The sequence below is a fragment of the Notolepis coatsorum genome (genome assembly GCF_963971535.1).
Source record: "Notolepis coatsorum genome assembly, chromosome: 5".
Lineage (NCBI taxonomy): Eukaryota > Metazoa > Chordata > Actinopteri > Aulopiformes > Paralepididae > Notolepis > Notolepis coatsorum.
In genome coordinates, this window is record NC_140169.1 from 65,073,128 (window position 1) to 65,097,231 (window position 24,104).

Below are 24,104 nucleotides of genomic sequence, written 5' to 3' on the forward strand. Positions count from 1 at the left end.
TGGGTCCTTGCCAATGTGCCACCAAAATACCGATCAGCATTACACGCTATACAGCTGGCAATGCTGGTAAAAGTGACAGACCTCCGTAGGTATGGATATGCAGCTGTACTTGCTCCATTGCTGCGTGATGTTCATACTCTGGAACAAGATGGTGTTTTCATTGAAAGAGTTGGTCAGAATGTCAAAGGCACAATCTGGTGTGTTTCTGCCGACAATCTGGGTGCTCATGGATTCGGATTTAGAGCAGGCTATGTTTGCAGATTCTGTCTGGCCACAAGTGAACAGTTTCAAACAACTGAAGTCAGAGAGGGAGAGTTTTCTCTGAGAACCAAAGTCAGCCATGACCTGCATGTACAAACTGCACATGACACTTCGAGCAGCCATTTTGGTGTTAAAGGTGGCTGTGTCTTACGTGAATCCCTGAATTACTTTCATACAATCACAGGATTTCCTCCAGATATACTTCACGATCTTCTGGAAGGTATGGTTCCTGTGGAGCTTTCTCTCTGTGTTAAAGAGATGATTCGGCGAAAGTACTTCACTTTAGAGTATTTGAACCAAAAGATTGCATCATTCCCGTATCAGCACGCTGATAAAGTGGATAGACCTCACCCAATTCCCCAAACATTTGTTTCTCGAGGAACAATAGGAGGCAATGGGCATGAAAATGCCACTCTGCTCCGACTGCTTCCATTACTTGTAGGCAGTGTAGTATCAGTGGGTGATGCAGCATGGGCAGTTTTGATGGAGCTGAAAGAGGTGCTAGAGTTAGCATTGTGCCCATCATATACTGATGAAACCTTAGACTATTTTCAGTGCAAAATCAGTGATCATAGACAGGTACTATTAGAGGTTTTCCCTGCAGTTAAACTCCGTCCTAAACATCACTATGTGGAGCATTATCCCGCTCTAGTTAAGTGCTTTGGACCCCTGCTGCATGTTTGGACCATGCGATTTGAGGCCAAGCACCGCTTTTTCAAAAGAGTGGTGCATGACACTCAAAACTTCAAAAATATCTTGAAGACGATGGCAATCAGACACCAACACATGATGGCATATCATCTTGCTTCACCATCATATTTCAAGCCAAAAACCCAGGCATCCAGGGTTGACTCTGTTCTGGTTTCATCTCTACCAGCAGTAGCTCAGGTACACATTAGAGGACACACAGTTAGTGACACAATCTACCAGACATCAAAGGTAACCATTGATGGCACAGACTATGTCTGTGGAATGTTTCTCTCCGTCAGAGTCAGTGGTGGACTGTCTACATTTAGCCAAATAGAACAGATCTACCTTGTGAATAACGAGGTTTCTTTTCTGTGTCGAGACTATGACTCCTGGTATATAGAACATCTTAGGTCCTATGAGCTGTCAACCACAACCACATCTGTCCATCTACCTACAGTCTGGTCTCAATGATACAGTCCCACTCTCAGCATACAAGATCGATGGTCTGCTGCTGCTGACTCCCAAGCGATTCATTCAAGTGAAACCGAACTGAGTCCAGCTAATGGTGAATAGTTATTTTATTAATCAATTATTGTGTCTTTATTCACTCGTTGTGTAATTGACCAGTTTATATTCTGTATAAGTTCATATTCTGTATATGTTAATAATGACGCTTTCTGTGTTGTGTTTATGACTACTCCTTAGGTCCTTGAGCTGCTGTCTGTCGACCGGACCACATCTGTCCACTGTCCATCTACCTGCAGTCTGGTCACAACGAAACAGTCCCACTCTCAGCATACAAGATCGATGGTCTGCTGCTGCTGCTGCTGACTCCCAAGCGATTCATTCAAGTTTCCATAGCACAATGGCAGCTGCCTCCCCACAACCCATGATCCTTCGTGTTGTTGAGCCAGACCGGGCTAGAAAATTAAAACTCAGTTCACGACCCGCCTCTGTTGATGCACTGATCACGATTATAAAAGAACAGTTGGAAATAGACCTTGACTTCAGTTTGCTGTATGAAGATCCAGACTTTGATGGGAAACTTACTTCCCTTGATGACATTACGGAATTGCCACAAAAAGCTGTTGTGCACATTTCACTTTCGCTCGACTCCAGCTCTCTCGCATCTACTGATATACTTTCAGATATGTCATCTCCAGAACGTCTAAGCAGATGGCCTCCAGGTCCTTTTCCAGTTCCTACATTTGCATTCGATGTTGAGCTGAAACTTAGAGACGGAAACAACGAATTTGAGAAGAACAAGAGACACCTTAAGTTGACAAGAGACCTAAAGCACGACATCTTAGAAAAGCTTGCATCTACAATGTATGCTTTCAAGGCTTATCCAAGTGATAAAGAGATAGCAGTGGCTTCTGCGGCTCTTGTCGCCAAACATCCCTGCTTGAAGGAAGCAGGATCTGAGACCGGCTGCAATGGATGGAAGAACAGCATCAAATTCAAGATGGGCAATTTCAGGAACAAGCTGAGACGGGCAGGATGTGAGGAGGTCACTGTGAATGCTGGAAAAAGAGGTAGAAGCAATCCTGATGGCGAACCTTCACATTCCAACATTAAAAGACCCAAGCGAGCAGAAGTAAACTTCCTACCCAACTATCCCCAAGGAGAGGATTCCTTGAGGCTTGAGCAGTTGAGGCAGACAATTGCTGAAGAAGTCAAGAAGACTGAGAAGAACCTGCCCCTCATTAGAAAGCTGATGCAGACCACATTTGCCCTGCGCCGACAGACCATAGTGAGGTCCAGCCCACCAGTGAAAGAGCTCATGGACCTCTGGCCTGCTCTCAAAATGGAGTCTGAGGTAATATAGATCAGCTCTCTCTTTCCTGTGTTAACATTTGGCACATTCTGTGTATTTTAAAGTGAAACTTGTGATTCTTAAGCCTGGTTTATATACTCTAGCGGCGCATCTGCGTGTGTGTTCTGTGCGCCCCCGCGAGCTAGTCATCAGCGACCGATTCCGCAAAGCATGTAATGACATGGTTGACCAGAAATCCCGCCGTCATGCTCTGAAGCCCAAACCAAACAAAGTAAGAGATCCACCAAGTTGAAGTGACTAATTGATGTTGATATCCTATATTGTCCTGCTGTTTTTAAATATAGGTGTATGCAGAGTTCCAGCTGATTACCAACCAGAACCTGCCCAACACATTCTACGCTGAGCTTGACCGCCATCTTCCTCGACTGATGACGTTATTCAGACAGAATGCGTCCAAAACTGGGAACACAGCAGATGCTTTGGCTCACATTTTAAAAATCCACGATGAACAGGTGAATAGATTATTATACAGGTTCAATGATTCAAATGAGCTTTTGAATTTTACAATTAGTCCACCATTGTGTTTGCCATTTTTCTGATTGCATTAAAGATGTGAACATGTTATTTGTGGACATATCTGATTGGACTGTTTAAAATCCGCTTTGTTCAGTAAACATTTCCATATAATACAATTCATTTTCTTCTTCTTAATCTTACATCTTAATAGGAAATCCATGATGTTCACACCAGGTGTACCACTGTTCTCCATGCCCTGCCTGTGTATCTGCATGAGGAAGTCGCTGGATTTTTCAAAACCTGCACAGTGAGTCCGAGTAAAAATAATTTACAGTACAACTGTATATTAAGTGAACAGTTAATCAAAATGCTAAGTATCAGTCTTCCTTCCTTCCAGGTCTCCCTTGTGAAAGAGATATTTGATCTCGACGGGACTAACCTGGTTAAATAAAAATAACCTTCTCACCAAAAAAAAATTTCTAACTAAAATATAAACAACTTACAAACACAACTCCATATACTTAGCGTTGTGCTGCACTTTGTAGAAACCATGGATTTATTTGTGATTATTATGTCTCTTTCATTCCTTCAGGACATGTCTGATGAGCCAGAGCTTCAGGGTGTTGCAGTGGCCCTCCTTACTTTCATCAGTGACGACCATGACACAAGTCCAGTTCACTACCAGCCTGTGACAATCTCTGTTGTCATTGAAAGTCACATCATGATCAGCCTCCCCAGATTTGGTGATTCCTTCCTGGTAATGTTTGGACTAATCTATGCACTACACCTCAGCTACCCCAAGGGACTTACCAACACTTTTGAATTTATTCAGAAGATTTTACTAGGTCTAGAAGCTGGTAAACTGTCGCCCAGGTTGCAGACTCTCAAGAATGACTTGATGATGCAATAATTTTTTATTCTTCTGATTTTTCAATGGATTTTCTCCCCGTCCCAATTAGTCGTTGTGCCAATCCCCCCCCCCCCCCCCTCCCCTACCTGGTGCTGTATGCATGTTCTCCTACGAGTCGGTATAAGGGCGTCCCGAGTCGATCGCACGCTTCCCCCGAGACATGCGCCGACAGCCAGTGACGTCTTTTCACTTGGCAGCGAGGGCTCTCATTGGTGAAGTGTAACGCATGGGAGGGCACGCTATCTCCACCAAGTCCTGCCCCGCTTAGCAAGCGCCGAGACCTGACCTGTAGGCGTCGCTGTCCACAACGCCAGATTCCCACCCGCCAGCTTCCCCACCCCCTAATACTGCCGAATTGTATTAGTGTGAACGGCCAGCCAAGCTGGTGACAACGCAGGGAGTTGGATTCGAACACGCGAATCCAGTGTCTCCAGCGTTGGTGACGAACGCAATCTCCGCTACGTCACCTGACCGCTCTTGCATTAAACTTTTGAAGGTATTATTTTGACATGACAAGGAAATTAATACCTCACCCCACATCCTTCTTTCAGATGAGTTTCTATTCCTTACTGTAATCAGTGATCATGACACAAGTCCAATCTCTATTGTCATTGAAAGTCATATCATGATCAGCTTCCCCAGATTTGGTGATTCCTTCCTGTAATGTTTGGACTAATCTATGCACTACCCCAAAGCACTTACCAACACCTCAAAAGTGTGTCTATAGAAACTCATCTGACATGTCTTGTCATGTCAAAATAATACCTTCAAAAGTTGCTGTACTACTTTGCAGATGTTCAGCCAATAGGTCCAAACTACTCAATGTACCTTGTTCTTTATTTTTTATGTAATATGTTTACATTTGAGAGTTTTACAGTTAGAATTTTCTTAACCGTCTATAGCTGGCATTATTGTAATTTCATCCAAGTAAGTTTTAGAGTTGAAAGAGTTTATCAGAATCTCAAAGGCAACATCCAAGTCCCAAATGTTTGTTTCTCGAGGAACAATAGGAGGCAATGGGCATAAATGCCACTCTGCTCTGACTGCTTCCATTGCTTGTAGGCAGTGGTAGAGTTAGTGTTCTCAGTACAGAGTACAAGGCGATATACCAGGAGCCATAAACGCAACACAGAAGCGTTATTATTAACATATACAGAATATGAACTTATACAGAATATGAACTGGTCAATTACACAACTAGAGTGAATAAAGACACAATAATTGATTAATAAAATAACTATTCACCATTAGCTGGACTCAGTTCCGTTTCACTTGAATGAATTGCCTGGGAGTCAGCAGCAGCAGACCATCGATCTTGTATGCTGAGAGTGGGACTGTATCCTTGAGACCTTGTAGGCAGTAGTATACTGCCCTGTCAAGGGCTAACCGCAGTAACTTGAAAAAAGTAAAAATTTAGTTATGAGTGAAATTGACCTTGTCAATAAATGTTTTATCTGGTGACCAAGTTTCAGATGTTAATGTCGCTCAGTTTTGGAGATATGGGGTTTTAAAAACTGCAGTAACTACAAAATCACACTCAAAACCCAGGCAGACCGCAGTAACTTCCAAACAGTGAAAAATGGCTTTAAAGTGTTTTGACTTGCCATCCAAAATGTGTTATAGGTAAATAGATGATAGTACCCAGATTTAACATGTATTAATGAAGTAATCTTTAGACATACAAAAATATGACATAATTATTTTAATTAACCCCAAAAAAGCAGATATTGCACTCTGCTGCACGATTTCCTTAAATAATTATACAGGTAATGTACAGGCAAAGTGCAGTAACTTCAAATACAATGTTGTTTTCCCTCCAGCTTTCATAACTTAACCTAGCCATTTTGAAAATGAAATTTAATACCTGAATATATTGGAATGATGATGATCCAAATAAAATGGCTTGGTGAAGTTATGAAAGCTGGAGGGAAAACAACATTGCATTTGAAGTTACTGCACTTTGCCTGTACATTACCTGTATAATTATTTAAGGAAATCGTGCAGCAGAGTGCAGTATCTGCTTTTTTGGGGTTAATTAAAATAACTACGTCATATTTTTGTATGCCTAAAGATTACTTCATTAATACATGTTAAATCTGGGTACTATCATCTATCTACCTATAACACATTTTGGATGGCAAGTCAAAAAACTTTAAAGCCATTTTTCTCAGTTTCAATGTTTGGAAGTTACTGCGGTCTGCCTTGACAGGGCAGTATAGTTAGTGTACTGTATAGTGTTCTTAGTACAGAGTACTGTAGTGTTCTAGTTATCATTCTGCAAACATAGCCTGCTCTAAATGACGGATGGTGCCTCTGACATTCTGACTAACTCTTTCAATGAAAACACCATCTTGTTCCATGATACATCATGGAGCAAATACATGCAGCTGCATTTCCATATGTAGGTATGTGCACGATTAACAGTATTGCCAGCTGTATAGCATGTAATGTGGATTGGTATTTTGGTTCCACATTGGCAGGACCCAATATACAGCACAACGTTTGTGAATTTTACATGTGCCAAGCGGATTGACAATTTTCAGATAATCTATACATTTTATTCTGTACTGTACATAGATACACTGTGTTATCCCAACGGTCACAATAGTTGCCGTCAACATGTTTGCTCATTCTATGACCACACTATACAAATTTGAGTAATTCAGCCAGGATGTAAACGGCTCTGGTCATGTGCACTGCACATATTGAGACCCTTTATTATTTCAATATTTGCTGGAAATACATTGATACATCATTCAGTAACATTTTCAGAGCCTTATAACAAACATTATTACACTATTGTGACCAGAGGGATTAAATGTGTAATATACATTACATTGTATGTACATGTTATAACATGCATGTATTTATTTTCTATATATATTTTCTATATATATATATTTTCAATTTTAACATTGCCATAATGTTGGAGAGGGCAACACAATGTTTTTGTAAGATAAATAGATGTATACTCTTTGAATAGAAATAAATATAAAGAGTTTGAAGTTGTAACACAATGTTTTTGTAAGATAAATAGTTTCGATGAAGAACAAAACCTCCTAAATGCATACAAAAAAGGGGGAAAACTTCATATCTGCACTTTGCAAGGCACTAATACCTGGTCGGTATTGTTAACATATATAGTCCAAAAACAGTGTACGGTGTTTACAGTGTTATTGTACATTGCTAACATACAGATTATATATGTATACTCTTTTATACTCTTTGAATAGAAAAAAATAAAAGAGTTGTTTGAAGTTGATATAATGTGCTTGTGTAGTTATTTTTCTGTTAACTTTTTCACATGGATTTTAAAACTGAACCTTAAGTTATAGTAACTGCAAATATTTGAGTTGATTAACTTAAAAATTTGAGTTGATTAACTTAAAAGAAATGAGGCATGGGATGGCCTCAATGTCGTTGAGTTCTGTTAACTTAATCACATGGATTTAAGGTTGAACCTTAAGTCACAGTAACTGAACATATTTGAGTTGCCTCCACTTGAGAACCTTAAGTCACAGTAACTGAACATATTTGAACTGCCTTAACTGAGAACTGTAAGTCACAGTAACTGAACATATTTGAGTTGACACCACTTGAGAACCTTAAGTCACAGTAACTGAATATATTTGCATTGCCTTAACTGAGAACTGTAAGTCACAGTAACTGAACATATTTGAGTTGACACCACTTTAGAACCTTAAGTCACAGTAACTGAACATATTTGAACTGCCTTAACTGAGAACTGTAAGTCACAGTAACTGAACATATTTGAGTTGACACCACTTGAGAACCTTAAGTCACAGTAACTGAACATATTTGAACTGCCTTAACTGAGAACTGTAAGTCACAGTAACTGAACATATTTGAGTTGACACCACTTGAGAACCTTAAGTCACAGTAACTGAATATATTTGCATTGCCTTAACTGAGAACTGTAAGTCACAGTAACTGAACATATTTGAGTTGACACCACTTGAGAACCTTAAGTCACAGTAACTGAACATATTTGAACTGCCTTAACTGAGAACTGTAAGTCACAGTAACTGAACATATTTGAGTTGACACCACTTGAGAACCTTAAGTCACAGTAACTGAATATATTTGAATTGCCTTAACTGAGAACTGTAAGTCACAGTAACTGAACATATTTGAGTTGACACCACTTGAGAACCTTAAGTCACAGTAACTGAATATATTTGAATTGCCTTAACTGAGAACTGTAAGTCACAGTAACTGAACATATTTGAGTTGACACCACTTGAGAACCTTAAGTCACAGTAACTGAATATATTTGAATTGCCTTAACTGAAAACTGTAAGTCACAGTAACTGAACATATTTGAGTTGACTCCACTTGAGAACTGTAAGTCAGAGTAACTGACCATATTTGATTTGACTTAACTGAGAACCTTAAGTCACAGTAACAGCAGCTAGCAAAAAATTTGTGAATCAACGTTGAAATAGGGTTAGGCAGAAATATTGAATCTATGTTGAAGCCTGACATCGAAATTATACAAATCGTTGTCTATGACTTACATGTTGAATCAACGTTAGGTGTCAACCATAACTGATACTATATCAATGTTGATTCAACCATCATCTAAATGGTAATCTACATGCACATTTTAGTTGATTTTATATTGAATCAATGTTAGACATCAATGTTTATTCAACCATAATCTAAATGGTAATCTACATGCACATTTTAGTTGATTTTATATTGAATCAATGTTAGACATCAATGTTTATTCAACCATAATCTAAATGGTACTCTACTTGTACATTTGTAACTTGTACATCTACTTGTAACTTGTAAAGTTAAGGAATCAATACTGATTAATGTACATTTTACATTAAAATATTGCTGCTGATATGTATACATCATAACATTACATGTTTTTTTCCTGCTGTTAAACACACTATTGTTAAATAAATAATAATAAAATTCTTATATGACCATATTTCCAAAAATGTGTGAACAAAAATGACAACATGGCTTTAATATGAAAATGTATTTTTTTCTAGGGTCTCATCATACTTCCAGTGACCATACCTTTTACACACAAAAAAAAGAACAGACCTTATAACAGGCTTTCATTAACAATACTATATAGCCACTGCCAGAATAGTGACACACGTATTGTGTGTGGTGAGCACACGCATTCATGCACAACGAAGACAAGATTGCGTTGTCTCAATCATTTTAACTATAAATTGATGAGCTCAAAGTATGAGCTCACTGACTGAAATGTCCAACAAAAAGCATCAATTGTCAAATAATATTGATCACATTAACTAGACTAGATGTTTTTGAGGAAATTAGAAAGGGAACAACAACTTAACCCTTGTGTCTGATCAGATTCGTATTTGTTTGATAACTTTGCAGTGATTATGTTTGTAGCCAACATAATATGTGGCATAATCTTTTAATTATCTTGTATTTTTTTTTTTACTCTTCATAAATTGTTTATTCCACTTCAGCCCGATCATAACCACCACATATTGTTTTTTTTGTCATATTTAACAACTCTTTTCAGAAAAGTGGGAGTATTTCATTACAAAAATAATATAAAAAATGGTTATGATCAGGGCTGAAGTTGAATAAAATATTTATGGAAAAGAAAGTGGGAAATTATTTCAACATAATCTTTTTATGGAGTTTTTCAATTTAGTCCCCTAATAAGAGTATAATACTTTAGTTTTCAGACACAAGGGTTAAATAACAATGGCAGAGGATTTGAATTTAAACACAGTGGAGCTTAGATGATCTACAGTTGTCCACGACTTATCCTCCAAGGCATCTGCTATATAATAATCTTCAGATTTACTTAAGTGTTATTAGTAGGTTACAGCAGTAAGCATTAGTTTGCTCAGTCAATTATGGCCAATTCGTTTTATATTGTTTAATACAGTTAAATAAATAGATAAATGAAAAGCAATTTTTTTTGGATTCCCCCCCCCCCCCCCCCCCCCCCACTGTACCGAAAATAATACCGAACCGTGTCTTCAAAACCGAGGTACGTACCGAACCGTGGATTTTGTGTACCGTTACACCCCTAATGTTTCTATAACTCTCTCCCATATAACTCTCTCCCATACCCTTAACACCAACCGCTGAAGTGCCCTTGAGCAAGGCACTAAACCCCCAACTGCTCCAGTGGAGTTGCTCAGTGGCCAACAGTGTCAGACTGTGGTTGTACTGGGGCCTAACAAAATTAATAGTTGGTTTCAGGTTGGTTGTCAGTTTGGCCATGGGTAGGTAGGGAATTTATTTTATTTAATTTTTTTATTTTATTCTTTCCCACGGCGACTATGGATAGGGAATTTCTTTATTTAATTAAAATGTTCACAACAACATGGATGCATGCACTCTGCCAGCATGTTTAATATCCATAATACTAAATGTTTGACTAAGATTTCTATGAAACTTTATTAAAAAAAAAAAAAAAATGATTTTTTTTTAATAATTTTTTCTAAAAACTCATAAAATATATTGGGTCGCACCTAAATCGGCAGGGTCGGTCGGCAACCTGAAGGCCTGGGCAGCTCCCAGGTGTGAATGGAACTCTGTGAATGTGAAGCAGGGCGTAGCTGAAAAAGAGCATCCGTGCTCAGCAAACCTACCCTGGGTAAATAAAGGTTAAAATAAAAAATAAGAAAAATAAACACTGCAAGAACAGGCTGAAGCAGCAAGTCATTCAAGTAGATGCCGTCCATGGAAGAACAGTGTCCATGAGGGTAATTCCTTGTACTGTATGAACCAGGGAAACAGTGTGCTGGGGTACCCCAAGTTTGACTCTGGTTCGCTTGACAATTAAGTTTGGGTCACTTCGGTTCCAAGAACAGGCTGAAGCAGCAAGTCATTCAAGTAGATGCCGTCCATGGAAGAACAGTGTCCATGAGGGTAATTCCTTGTACTGTATGAACCAGGGAAACAGTGTGTGCTGTGCTGGGGTACCCTAAGTTTGACTCTGGTTCGCTTGACTTAAGTTTGGGTCACTTCGGTTCCTTGAGATGCCTCCCTCCCGGTCTGGCGCATAACGAAGCCACTTCTTGACAGTTTCGCTGTAGTCCTGGTCGGTCAGCTTGGGGTCAAACTGTCGAGCAGCAGCTGATAGACACAAAAATAAAAAAGTGAGGAAGAGAGGTGAGATGATGTACGATGATAAGAGCACCCCTCACTTCACACGAGTGCGATTTTTTTTAATCACTCAATTACTCACTCTGTAGGTCTACAGTAACAAGCTACAGTCAGCATCCAGTTAGACTGGACAGGAAAGAGAATTAAGCAATCGCCTAGCCTGACACCATCTAGGCAATACAATGTGTATCCATGCTCTTCTAGATCTATCACAGTGTTTAGAGGGTCTATCACACCCTCTAAACACTGCTAGACCCTCTAAACACTGTGACAGACCCTCTAAACACTGTGACAGACCCTCTAAACACTGACAGACCGACAAACACTGTGACACCTCTAAACACTGATAGATCTATCAGTGTTTAGAGGGTGTGATAGACCCTCTAAACACTGTAATAGACCCTCTAAACACTGTGATAGACCCTACAAACACTGTGATAGACCCTACAAACACTGTGATAGACCCTCTAAACACTGTGATAGACCCTCTAAACACTGATAGACCCTCTAAACACTGTGATAGACTCTCTAAACACTGTGATAGATCTATCAGTGTTTAGAGCAGTGGCGGCTCTACCACTAGGGGCGCTCGGGCGCCGCCCCCCCCTCAGCTCCTACCCTGGTTATATGAGAGAATAAGACAAATACGTTTTTAGTTTTTTTGTTTTATAGCCCTATAAATAATATAAACATGTTTAAAATTAATAATATTTACTCATTTTAAGTATGTTTGTGTTTCCAATGCACAATATAATGTTATTATCGCAATTAAAAAACACTCGTTTTCCAAAGCAGGAAGTGACATCACGTTTTTTAAATTTTTTTTATTTTTTCGTATTTCTCGCCCGGGTTAGAAGCGATAGCGCTCTGAGTGCGCGTCACAGTTTGATCGCTGTCTCCGTCACAGCCAATCAGTGCATACGCCGTTGTGCGTTGAAATATGACTATTATGTTGGAATCCGAGCGCGATTTGAAGCGGTCTAGGCAGCCGCGTGAACTTCCGTGAAGAATTTCCATAGCCGCATTTTCGTGGAGCCGCTCTCTGATTGGCCGACGCGATGCCAGTTTTTTTCCATAGCCGCATTTCTCGGGTTGGCTTACAGAGAGAATGCAACACAGCAACAGCAGTTCAGTCGACTCGTCAACAACAACAGCAACTACACTGAGCTTAGGCACTCTTTCAAAGTTGGTTAAGGTTAGAGTTTGTCTTAGAGCATGGCGATAGAACGCCAGGTAGTTTGCAGGCTGTTCGAGGCGGAAATGGACAAAGACACAGCTCTTCACTCACACAGCTTGTTGGCTAACAACAAGCTATATATGGATGCAGTGTGGAGGGACATGTATGGACAATGGATGGACATCAACACAGGCTGGATGGACAATGCCATGGAGTGGATATACTTTATCAACAAGCCAACAACAAGGTAGATTAGCGATCTTAACTCTAGTTTAATACATGATACGTTGTCTACTGATGCCGCATAACGTTGCAACGTTACAGCTACTGCTAGCTGTTAGCTCCGTTAGCTTAGCTGGCCACTTTTATAATTACTGCATGGAAACGGAGTAACGTTAACGTTTAAACGTTATGTCGAGGTCATACAATACTACAGTCGACATAAGGTTAACGTTACCCCGTTTCCATGAAGTGTTTAAATAGCAGCAATCTTGTTGAAAATGTAACTTTACTAAAATGCTCTCTCTCTCTCTCGCTCTCGCTCTCTCTCTCTCTCTCTAATTTCGCTGCATGTGGGACATAACCACTCAGACAATGAATGGTAACTTGTTTAAAATAACGAGCTTTACAAATGTGTTTATTATTGAATGGATCTGACATCATCTGAGAGAGAGAGAGAGAGCGAGAGAGAGAGAGAGCGAGAGAGAGAGAGAGAGCTGTGCGTGTTTGTGTTGCTGCTGATGCATAATGAATGAATGGTGAGTTGTTTAAAATGACAACATACATGTGTTAATTATTTGATTTGATTGATCCGAGAGACAGAGAGAGATTGCTCCAGAGCATCTCAGAGCATTACATTTTCAACTCGACCTATTAACGAGAACTGCGACCTACAAGGCACCAGCGGCAGCGGCCGCCACTGGTTTAGAGGGTCTATCACAGTTTTTGTCGGGTCTATCACAGTGTTTGTCGGGTCTGTCACAGTGTTTAGAGGGTCTGTCACAGTGTTTAGAGGGTCTGTCACAGTGTTTATAGGGTCTATCAGTGTTTAGAGGATATATCACAGTGTTTAGAGGGTCTATCAGTGTTTAGAGGGTCTGTCACAGTGTTTAGAGGGTCTATCAGTGTTTAGAGGGTCTATCACAGTCTTTAGAGGGTCTATCAGTGTTTAGAGGGTCTATCACAGTGTTTAGAGGGTCTGTCACAGTGTTTAGACGGTCTGATACAGTGTTTAGAGGGTCTTTCACAGTGTTTAGAGGGTCTATCAGTGTTTAGAGGGTGTGATAGACCCTCTAAACACTGTGATAGACCCTCTAAACCAGGGGTGGCCAACCCGCGGCTCGCGAGCCGCATGCGGCTCTTTGCCCGTCAATGTGCGGCTCTTCCATCCATAAAAAAAAAAAAAAAAAAAAAAAATTATTTTTTTTTACTTTTTTTTTTTTGTTACTCATTCCATAAGGACGTAGAATAAACATTTACAATTTTTTTTTAAATGGTCCATTTGCATGTTCTTGGTATCTGAATCTAGGGACATATATGGATCAGTGTCAGAAATAGTGTGTCTGTTACTAGGCTTGAGTAAATTGTAATGAACCAAAGGAGAATACCAATTCTATTTAAAAAAAAAATTATCTTTGACTGTAAATAACACCATGCTAAAATTGACCAGACCTGAAAAATCTAAGCAAATGAATAAAGGGAAGATGATTAAACAGAAGGTTTTGTAGATACAGTACTGAATTCTGCCATCTTTTTTATAATGTAAATTTCTCCACCATTTTTCATCATATTGCAACACCGTTTTTTGCAAGACGTTCACAGAAAGGTAGAGAAACTAACTGCGTTCTGTTTTATGGCAATAACGTTCAGGTTTATGGGAGATAATCCCAAAAAATAAGAGAAATTAAAAAGTAAATCCAGAAGTCAGATGATTGACAGGGGCTGGTGTGAGCTGGGTAGGGTAGTTTTTTTTTTATTTGAAAGCCCTGAGTCTCTTCCTTCAAAAGACTACACTCACTTTTGGCTGTGCCACTTCCTCCTGTCAATATGCGCCGGTTTCCGACTCAATGCCCTGAGATTTCTATAATCTTATATTTCACTAATAACAGTTAAAATAATTGGTAAACAAACATAATGCTGAAAATATACACTTTTACTGTATATCTCGGGCTTAAGAGGTTAACCCTGTGAGGCCCAAATTAAAAAGAAATTAGCAACTTCAGAGGCCAGAGGGTGGGACATATAAACACATTTACTATCAAATAGCATTGTGAGGCTGAACAACAGGACCAATTGACTATACATGTGCTTAAAGGGGAACTATCTTATAAATGGCTTTTTTCAGTGTTTACCATTGTTTCTTAGCTATGTGGACTTATATTAATATGATATATGTCTCTAATTCTCATATTGGCGAATTCTTCCAATTCTCCTCTCACAATATTCACCCTCACTGAACTGAGTCATCTGAAAATGTGCATATCTGTGATGTCAGAGATTTCTCAGCTGCATAATAATGTGGCAGTTGATGTGGCAGTTGGCACCAGGCCACACAGTGGTTGGAGCCCAGCCTCAAAACGGCTTAAGATCTTGAGGTAGAAAAATGCGGTTTTTAGTACTTGATTAGAAATACAAAACAATGCATTTTTTTTGAAAAAAACCTAGGTGTTCCATAGACTCACAGGAATTGTGTAAAAGTGCCCAAATAGTGAAAAAAATAGTAAAATAGTTCCCCTTTAAAAATTTTTAAATAAACATTATTTTTTTAAATGGCTAAAAGTGATTTTGTAATTTTGCAACCGTGGGTCTCACAGGGTACTTTTAGCCCTGTGAGGCCCAAATAAAAAAGACATTAGCAACTTCAGAGGCCAGAGGGTGAGACCTATAAACACATGAAGGGTGCCGTGACTGAAAAAAAAGGTTGAGAAACGCTGGTATATGGTGTGGCTCTTTGTGGTACCACAGTCATTTTTTTGTGGCTCTTAGTCTCTGACTGGTTGGCCACCCCTGCTCTAAACACTGATAGACCCTCTAAACACTGTGATAGACCCTCTAAACAATGTGACAGACCCTCTAAACACTGATAGACCCTCTAAAGACTGTGATAGACCCGACAAACACTGTGATAGACCCTCTAAACACTGTGATAGACCCTCTAAACACTGATAGACCCTCAAAACACTGTGATAGACCCGACAAACACTGTGATAGATCTATCACTGTGATAGATCTATCACAGTGTTTAGAGGGTCTATCACAGTGTTTGTCGGGTCTATCACAGTGTTTGTCGGGTCTATCACAGTGTTTAGAGGGTCTGTCACAGTGTTTAGAGGGTCTGTCCCAGTGTTTAGAGGGTCTATCAGTGTTTAGAGGGTGTGATAGACCCTCTAAACACTGTAATAGACCCTACAAACACTGTGATAGACCCTACAAACACTGTGATAGACCCTCTAAACACTGATAGACCCTCTAAACACTGTGATAGACCCTCTAAACACTGTGATAGATCTATCACAGTGTTTACAGTGTTTGTCGGGTCTATCACAGTGTTTAGAGGGTCTGTCACAGTGTTTAGAGGGTCTATCAGTGTTTAGAGGGTCTATCACAGTCTTTAGAGGGTCTATCAGTGTTTAGAGGGTCTATCACAGTGTTTAGAGGGTCTGTCACAGTGTTTAGACGGTCTGATACAGTGTTTAGAGGGTCTGTCACAGTGTTTAGAGGGTCTATCAGTGTTTAGAGGGTGTGATAGACCCTCTAAACACTGTGATAGACCCTCTAAACACTGATAGACCCTCTAAACACTGTGATAGTAGGGATGCACGATATTGATTTTTTGACACCGATACCGATATCGATAACTTTATGCTCCTCAGGCCGATAACCGATATCGATAACCGATATTTATTGTATTATAATCTTTTTTCTTAATGTATATATTATTTTTTTTATCAATTTTTTTTTAAACATGAAACAAAACATATCACAATACAATAATAATACATAAAAAGACTTCCCAGGACAATAACTTAACACCAACTTAAATGTGACCTAACCAGACAACAGAAACAAAAGCCAAGACAACAGTATTGACTGATAAAGTGACCATATTTATTTTTCCAAATGAAAATTCACAATCCGTCAACAACTTATAATACATCCAACCTAAGACGCTCGAAGCTTTTTGTTCTTCTTTTTTCAAAGCGGAGCCTTGAAAAAAAGGCTTTGAGTGGACACATCACCACCACAACAAGTCACCTGCAACAAGCTAGAAGCTAGAAGCTAGAACCTAGAAGCTAGAAGCTAGAAGCTGCTGTGAATCCAAAGCCAGCTATTGACGAGTCGTTTGCTAAATTAAAGAAGTTTGACAGAAATGACCCAAGGGCTCAAGCCGCTAGCTTTTAAGCAGTCCTTGGTGGTGCAAATTAACCTGGCTACTATGGAGCAATAAGTGACTGCGTTCAACCGAGGGTTGCATCACAGCCATGGAAGGGGCTAGCTTTGCTTAGCTCCTTGCGTCGTCGTAGGCTTCTAAGTTAACACAATAACACACCATCGTAGGTGACCCGTCAGGCTGAATGTATTACAAGTTGTTGCCCTTTTCCCTCCTTGTGGAACTTCTCCATTGCATTTATTACAAATAGCAAGCAATCTTTTTCCTCTGAAATTCCGAGTACCGACGCGGCCATCTTTGTTTTTAACGTCCGCGCTGATTCAGAAACTTACGTGCCTACATCACAGCCAAGAAAGGGAGCGCTCGATTTGTGTAAAACGCCCTGTTCTTAAACCACACGCTGTCAGTCGTACCACAGTACTGGCAAAACGGGATGAGCCTACAGTCAAAACAAACGCACTTCATTCCAATTCACCCACACAGCATTTTCTTTTACCAAAAAATATATTATATTATCGGAGCTATTAATAACGTTATCGGGTTTATCGGGATGACGTCATAATTGCTGATATCGGCCCGATAATTATCGTGCATCCCTATGTGACAGACCCTCTAAACACTGATAGACCCTCTAAAGACTGTGATAGACCCGACAAACACTGTGATAGACCCTTTAAACACTGTGATAGACCCTCTAAACACTGATAGACCCTCTAAACACTGTGATAGACCCGACAAACACTGTGATAGATCTATCACAGTGTTTAGAGGGTCTATCACAGTGTTTGTCGGGTCTATCACAGTGTTTGTAGGGTCTATCACAGTGTTTAGAGGGTCTGTCACAGTGTTTAGAGGGTCTGTCACAGTGTTTAGAGGGTATATCAGTGTTTAGAGGGTCTGTCACAGTGTTTAGAGGGTCTATCAGTGTTTAGAGGGTCTGTCACAGTGTTAAGAGGGTCTATCAGTGTTTAGAGGGTCTATCACAGTCTTTAGAGGGTCTATCAGTGTTTAGAGGGTCTATCACAGTGTTTAGAGGGTCTGTCACAGTGTTTAGAGGGTCTGATACAGTGTTTAGAGGGTCTGTCACAGTGTTTAGAGGGTCTATCAGTGTTTAGAGGGTGTGATAGACCCTCTAAACACTGTGATAGACCCTCTAAACACTGATAGACCCTCTAAACACTGTGATAGACCCTCTAAACACTGTGACAGACCCTCTAAACACTGATAGACCCTCTAAAGACTGTGATAGACCCGACAAACACTGTGATAGACCCTCTAAACACTGTGATAGACCCTCTAAACACTGATAGACCCTCAAAACACTGTGATAGACCCGACAAACACTGTGATAGATCTATCACAGTGTTTAGAGGGTCTATCACAGTGTTTGTCGGGTCTATCACAGTGTTTGTCGGGTCTATCACAGTGTTTAGAGGGTCTGTCACAGTGTTTGTCGGGTCTATCAGTGTTTAGAGGGTCTATCACAGTGTTTAGAGGGTCTGTCACAGTGTTTAGAGGGTCTGATACAGTATTTAGAGGGTCTGTCACAGTGTTTAGAGGGTCTATCAGTGTTTAGAGGGTGTGATAGACCCTCTAAACACTGTGATAGACCCTCTAAACACTTATAGACCCTCTAAACACTGTGATAGACCCTCTAAACACTGTGACAGACCCTCTAAACACTGATAGACCCTCTAAAGACTGTGATAGACCCGACAAACACTGTGATAGACCCTCTAAACACTGTGATAGACCCTCTAAACACTGATAGACCCTCAAAACACTGTGATAGACCCGACAAACACTGTGATAGATCTATCACAGTGTTTAGAGGGTCTATCACAGTGTTTAGAGGGTCTGTCACAGTGTTTAGAGGGTCTGTCACAGTGTTTAGTTCAAGTTCAAGTTTCAAGTTTCAAGTTTCTTTAATAGTTGTCATACAGAAGTACAGAATACTTTCATACAAAATGCTTCTTACTGTTACGCTCCAGAGACTGTGCTAGACAAGATAGTATCAAATAACATAGTATAGCATGTAATTTAGAAGAAGAAAATGAGGTCACAGTGTTCGGTATAGACATATGTACAATGTTCTGAGTTACCATATAATATACAATACTATGCAGTGTACTAATGTACAGTACTATCTAGTGCAAAGCAGAAATGGGATGAGGTACAATTTAGGTACAATTTACAGTAAGGTGTACGAGTTGTAGTGCAATCCTTCATCAATAAATATAAAGTGTGGGGAGTGGATGCTACAGTGTGTTTGTTTAAAGTGGGTGTGTGCTATAAAGTGTGTGGAGTGGGTGCTACAGTGTGTTTGTTTAAAGTGAGTGTGTGCGTGTGGATGTGTGTGCTATGTGCGTTTGGTGGTTGTTGTTGTGTAGTGTTCATTCATTGTTCGTTTAGCAGCCTGATGGCCTGGGGATAGAAGCTTCTTCTGAGTCTTTCTGTGCTCGCCTTGAGACTCCGGTATCGCTTGCCTGACCGCAGCAGTTCAAAGAGGCAGTTGTTCGGGTGACTGGAGTCTTTAATGATTCTCTTAGCCTTGCCCTTGCAACGCTTGTTGTAAATGTTCTGGAGGGTGGGGAGCCCCCCTCCAATTGTGCGTTCGGCTGAACGTGTCACTCTTTGTAGTCTGCTTCGGTCTTGTGCAGTGCTATTCCCAAACCAGGAGGTGATGTTGCCGGTCAAGATGCTCTCTATTGTACATGAGTAGAAGTTCTTAAGGATCTTCTGACTGACTTGGAACTTCCTTAGGCGCCTGAGGAAGTAGAGGCGTTGTCGTGCCTTCTTCACAACACTGTCAATGTGTGTGGTCCATGTCAAGTCCTCGGATATGTAGGCTCCGAGGTACTTAAAGCTGTTGACTCTCTCAACCGGTGCCCCGTCGATGCTGAGGGAGCTGTAGTCCTTGACCCCCGACCTCCTGAAGTCCACAATCATCTCCTTTGTTTTGCTGACGTTCAGGGAGAGGCTGTTTTCCTGGCACCATCCCGCCAGGACCTTGACCTCTTCCAGGTAGGCCCTCTCGTCGTTGGCAGAGATCAGGCCCACCACCACTGTTTCGTCAGCAAATTTAATGATGTATTGCTACTCCGCTGAGCCACACAGTCGTGTGTGTACAGGGAGTAGAGGAGGGGACTCAGAACACAGCCCTGGGGGGCCCCTATGTTGAGGGTGATGGATGAGGAGGTGCAGTTGCCTGCTCTCACCACCTGGGGTCTGCCAGTCAGGAAGTCCAAGACCCACTGGCAGAGGTCATAGTTCAAGCCCAGGTCCCTGAGCTTGGCTATGAGTATGGAGGGGACTATGGTATTGAATGCCGAGCTGTAGTCGATGAATAGCATTCTCACATAGTTCCCCTGCCTCTTGTCCAGGTGTGATGCTGCTGTGTGCAGCACATGGGCTATGGCGTCCTCCGTGGACCTGTTGGGGCGGTATGCAAATTGCAGGGGGTCCATGTTGATGGGGAGGGAGGAGCAGATGTAGCCCTTTACTAGCTTCTCAAAGCACTTCATGGCTATGGAGGTGAGAGCTACAGGGCGGTAGTCGTTGAGGCAAGCAGGCTTGGATTTCTTGGGTACAGGGATAATAGTGGACTTCTTCAGGCAGGTGGGGATGACAGCCTGTTCTAAGGACAGGTTAAATATGTCAGTGAATACTGGGGCCAGTTGGTCGGCACAGACTTTTAGGACGCGGCCGGGGATGCCGTCCGGACCTGCTGCCTTCCTGATATTCACTTTTTTAAAGGTCCGCCTCACCTCATGCTCTGTTACCCTGAAAACTGCGCCTCCATCAGCAGCCGACCCCCCCCCCCCCCCCATTGCCGTGGCTTGTGAGCTGGTGTTGTTATTACCAGCATCAAACCTCGCATAGAAGGTATTGAGGTCATTTGCTAAGGAGATGTCACTGTTCAGTTTGAGGGAGGCGCCTTTGTAGTCTGTCATCGTTTTGAGCCCCTGCCACATAGCTCTAGAGTCAGCTTGTTCAAACTGGAGTTCAATTTTATCTCTGTAGCGCCGTTTGGCCTCTGACACTGTCCTCCTTACGTTGTATCGCGCCACCTTGTGGTCATTCATGTTGCCTGCCACTAGGCCGTCGTTGTATGCTTTGGTGCGCTCTCTCAGAGCTTCATGGACGGATTTGTCTACCCAGGGTTTTTGATTTGGGTAAACTCTCATTTTGGTAGTGGGGATTGTTTCTTCCACCATAGTACAAACATAGTCCACCACTGTCTCCGTGTAGACATTAATGTTATCTGTGTCGCGGAACACATTCCAGTCTGTGCAGTCAAACGCAGACCGGAGCGTCTCCTCTGACGTCAAATCCCATTTCTGCACCTCTCGCGAGACTACAAGAGTACTTTTGATTCTCTGTTTGTACATTGGTGAAAGAAAGATTGACGCGTGATCTGATTTACCAAAGCCACTATCAGAATGAGCCTTGTAGCCACCTTTAAATTGCATGTAACAGTGATCTAGGATGTTACCGCCTCTGGTGTTGCAAGTCACATGCTGATAGAAGTCAGGTAATACCTTTCTCAGATTGGCGCTATTGAAATCACCCAGCACCAAAATGGCGGCGTTAACGTTCGCCACTTGTATTCTATTTACCTCGTCGTGGAGTCTGGAGAGCGCAACGTTGTTACTGGCTTGCGGTGGAATATACACTCCGATCAGGATGATCGCCGTTAACTCCCTCGGGAGGAAGAAAGGACGACACTTGATGGTTATATATTCCAGGTCTGGGGAGCAGTGGTTGGATAATTCCTTCACGTTAGTTGGATCGCTCCAATTTTTGTTAAACATGAAGGCAATACCTCCTCCACGTTGTTTACCGGACTCTGCTGGCCGATCCTTGCGATGGATAAAGAAGTGATCGGCTGGTTGGATTGCGTGGTCTGGAACCTCCGGCGTGAGCCACGTTTCGGTGAAGCAGAGAACGTTGCAGTCCCTAACGTCTCTTTGGTATTGAATCCTTGCTCGGATGTCATCCAGTTTATTGTCAATTGATTGTACATTGGCTAGCAATATACTGGGCAATGGTGTTCGGTGGCGTCTGGATCTCAGCCTGTTACGGATCCCAGCTCTCTTCCCTCGCCGTCTGATTCCTTTGTCTCTGGGGGCGAGATCCGGTCCTCATGTCCTCAAGATCTCAACAGGCCATTGTTTTGGTTCAGAGAGCTGATCCAGAGAGTAATCCAGTCGGTAAGTTTCCCGTAATCCAATGTCTATAAGTGACTGACGGTCATACACATTAAATGCACCTACTGTTGGTACAGACAAAACTCTTAAAACTATAAATATTAACAAAAGTAAGCACAGTCTCGACGGAGCGCACAGACAGGCAGCCGGTCGTAGCGGCGCCATCTTGGAAAATCTCCAGTGTTTAGAGGGTCTATCAGTGTGATAGACCCTCTAAACACTGTAATAGACCCTACAAACACTGTGATAGACCCTACAAACACTGTGATAGACCCTCTAAACACTGATAGACCCTCTAAATACTGTGATAGACGCTCTAAACACTGTGATAGATCTATCACAGTGTTTACAGTGTTTGTCGGGTCTATCACAGTGTTTAGAGGGTCTGTCACAGTGTTTAGAGGGTCTGATACAGTGTTTAGAGGGTCTGTCACAGTGTTTAGAGGGTCTATCAGTGTTTAGAGGGTGTGATAGACCCTCTAAACACTGATAGACCCTCTAAACACTGTGATAGACCCTCTAAACACTGTGACAGACCCTCTAAACACTGATAGACCCTCTAAAGACTGTGATAGACCCGACAAACACTGTGATAGACCCTCTAAACACTGTGATAGACCCTCTAAACACTGATAGACCCTCAAAACACTGTGATAGACCCGACAAACACTGTGATAGATCTATCACAGTGTTTAGAGGGTCTATCACAGTGTTTGTCGGGTCTATCACAGTGTTTGTCGGGTCTATCACAGTGTTTAGAGGGTCTGTCATAGTGTTTAGAGGGTCTGTCACAGTGTTTAGAGGGTCTGTTACAGTGTTTAGAGGGTCTGTCACAGTTTTTAGAGGGTCTATCACAGTGTTTAGAGGGTCTATCACAGTGTTTAGAGGGTCTATCATAGTGTTTAGAGGGTCTATCAGTGTTTAGAGGGTCTGTCACAGTGTTTAGAGGGTCTGTCCCAGTGTTTAGAGGGTGTGATAGACCCTCTAAACACTGTAATAGACCCTACAAACACTGTGATAGACCCTACAAACACTGTGATAGACCCTCTAAACACTGATAGACCTTCTAAACACTGTGATAGACCCTCTAAACACTGTGATAGATCTATCACAGTGTTTACAGTGTTTGTCGGGTCTATCACAGTGTTTAGAGGGTCTATCACAGTGTTTGTAGGGTTTGTAATCACTCGTTTAGCATTTCAAATATTTTAATATTTAAATAAATAAAACTTACATCAACTCCGAGCAGCAGTTTCTCCGTAGGCTCCTTGAAGTACACCATAAGGAGTGTTCTTCGAAGCCTCTGGATCATATCTGGCCAGAACTTCCCTGATCTCCGGGTTGTCCAGTTTCTGGCAGAACTGCAGGATGGTCCGTCCTCTCTGACCCAGGGCATCTTGGATCTTTTGAAGGGCATCGGTGTCTGTCAGGAGGCCAAAGTGGGAGAAACAATTAGATCTGAAATTAGTTTCAAAACGGTTGCACTGTGGGGAAAATTTTAAAGTACAGTAGATTACAGTAGATTATTATCTGTTCTTATGCATGCCTGGTGATACTAAATCCAAATTGAACTCAGGCATTTGAAAGATAATATATATATAAATGTGCGAATTGGCTATAATAAGGTCATTTATAAGCATCATATTCTATAATAATATTTCAAATTGCATTGGTCCGGATGGGAGAATTCAGTACTGCATCTACAGAACCTTCGGTCTAATCATCTTCCCTTTATTAATTTCCTTCGATTTTTTTTTACACATGACCTCAAGAGGGGACTGAACGAGATCAGTGGCAGTTTTTAATGTTTGGTCATTATTAGCATGGTGTTATTCACTGTCAAAGATGCAAAGAAACATCATAATTCATATTCTCATTTGTTTCATCACAATTTAAGCAAGCCTAGTAATAGACACAATATTTCTGACAATGTGAATACATTCCCTGAGGTCCATAGATGTCCCTAGATACCAATAATATGCAAATGGACCTTTCGATTTTGATTACTATTATTGTGAAATAATAATTAA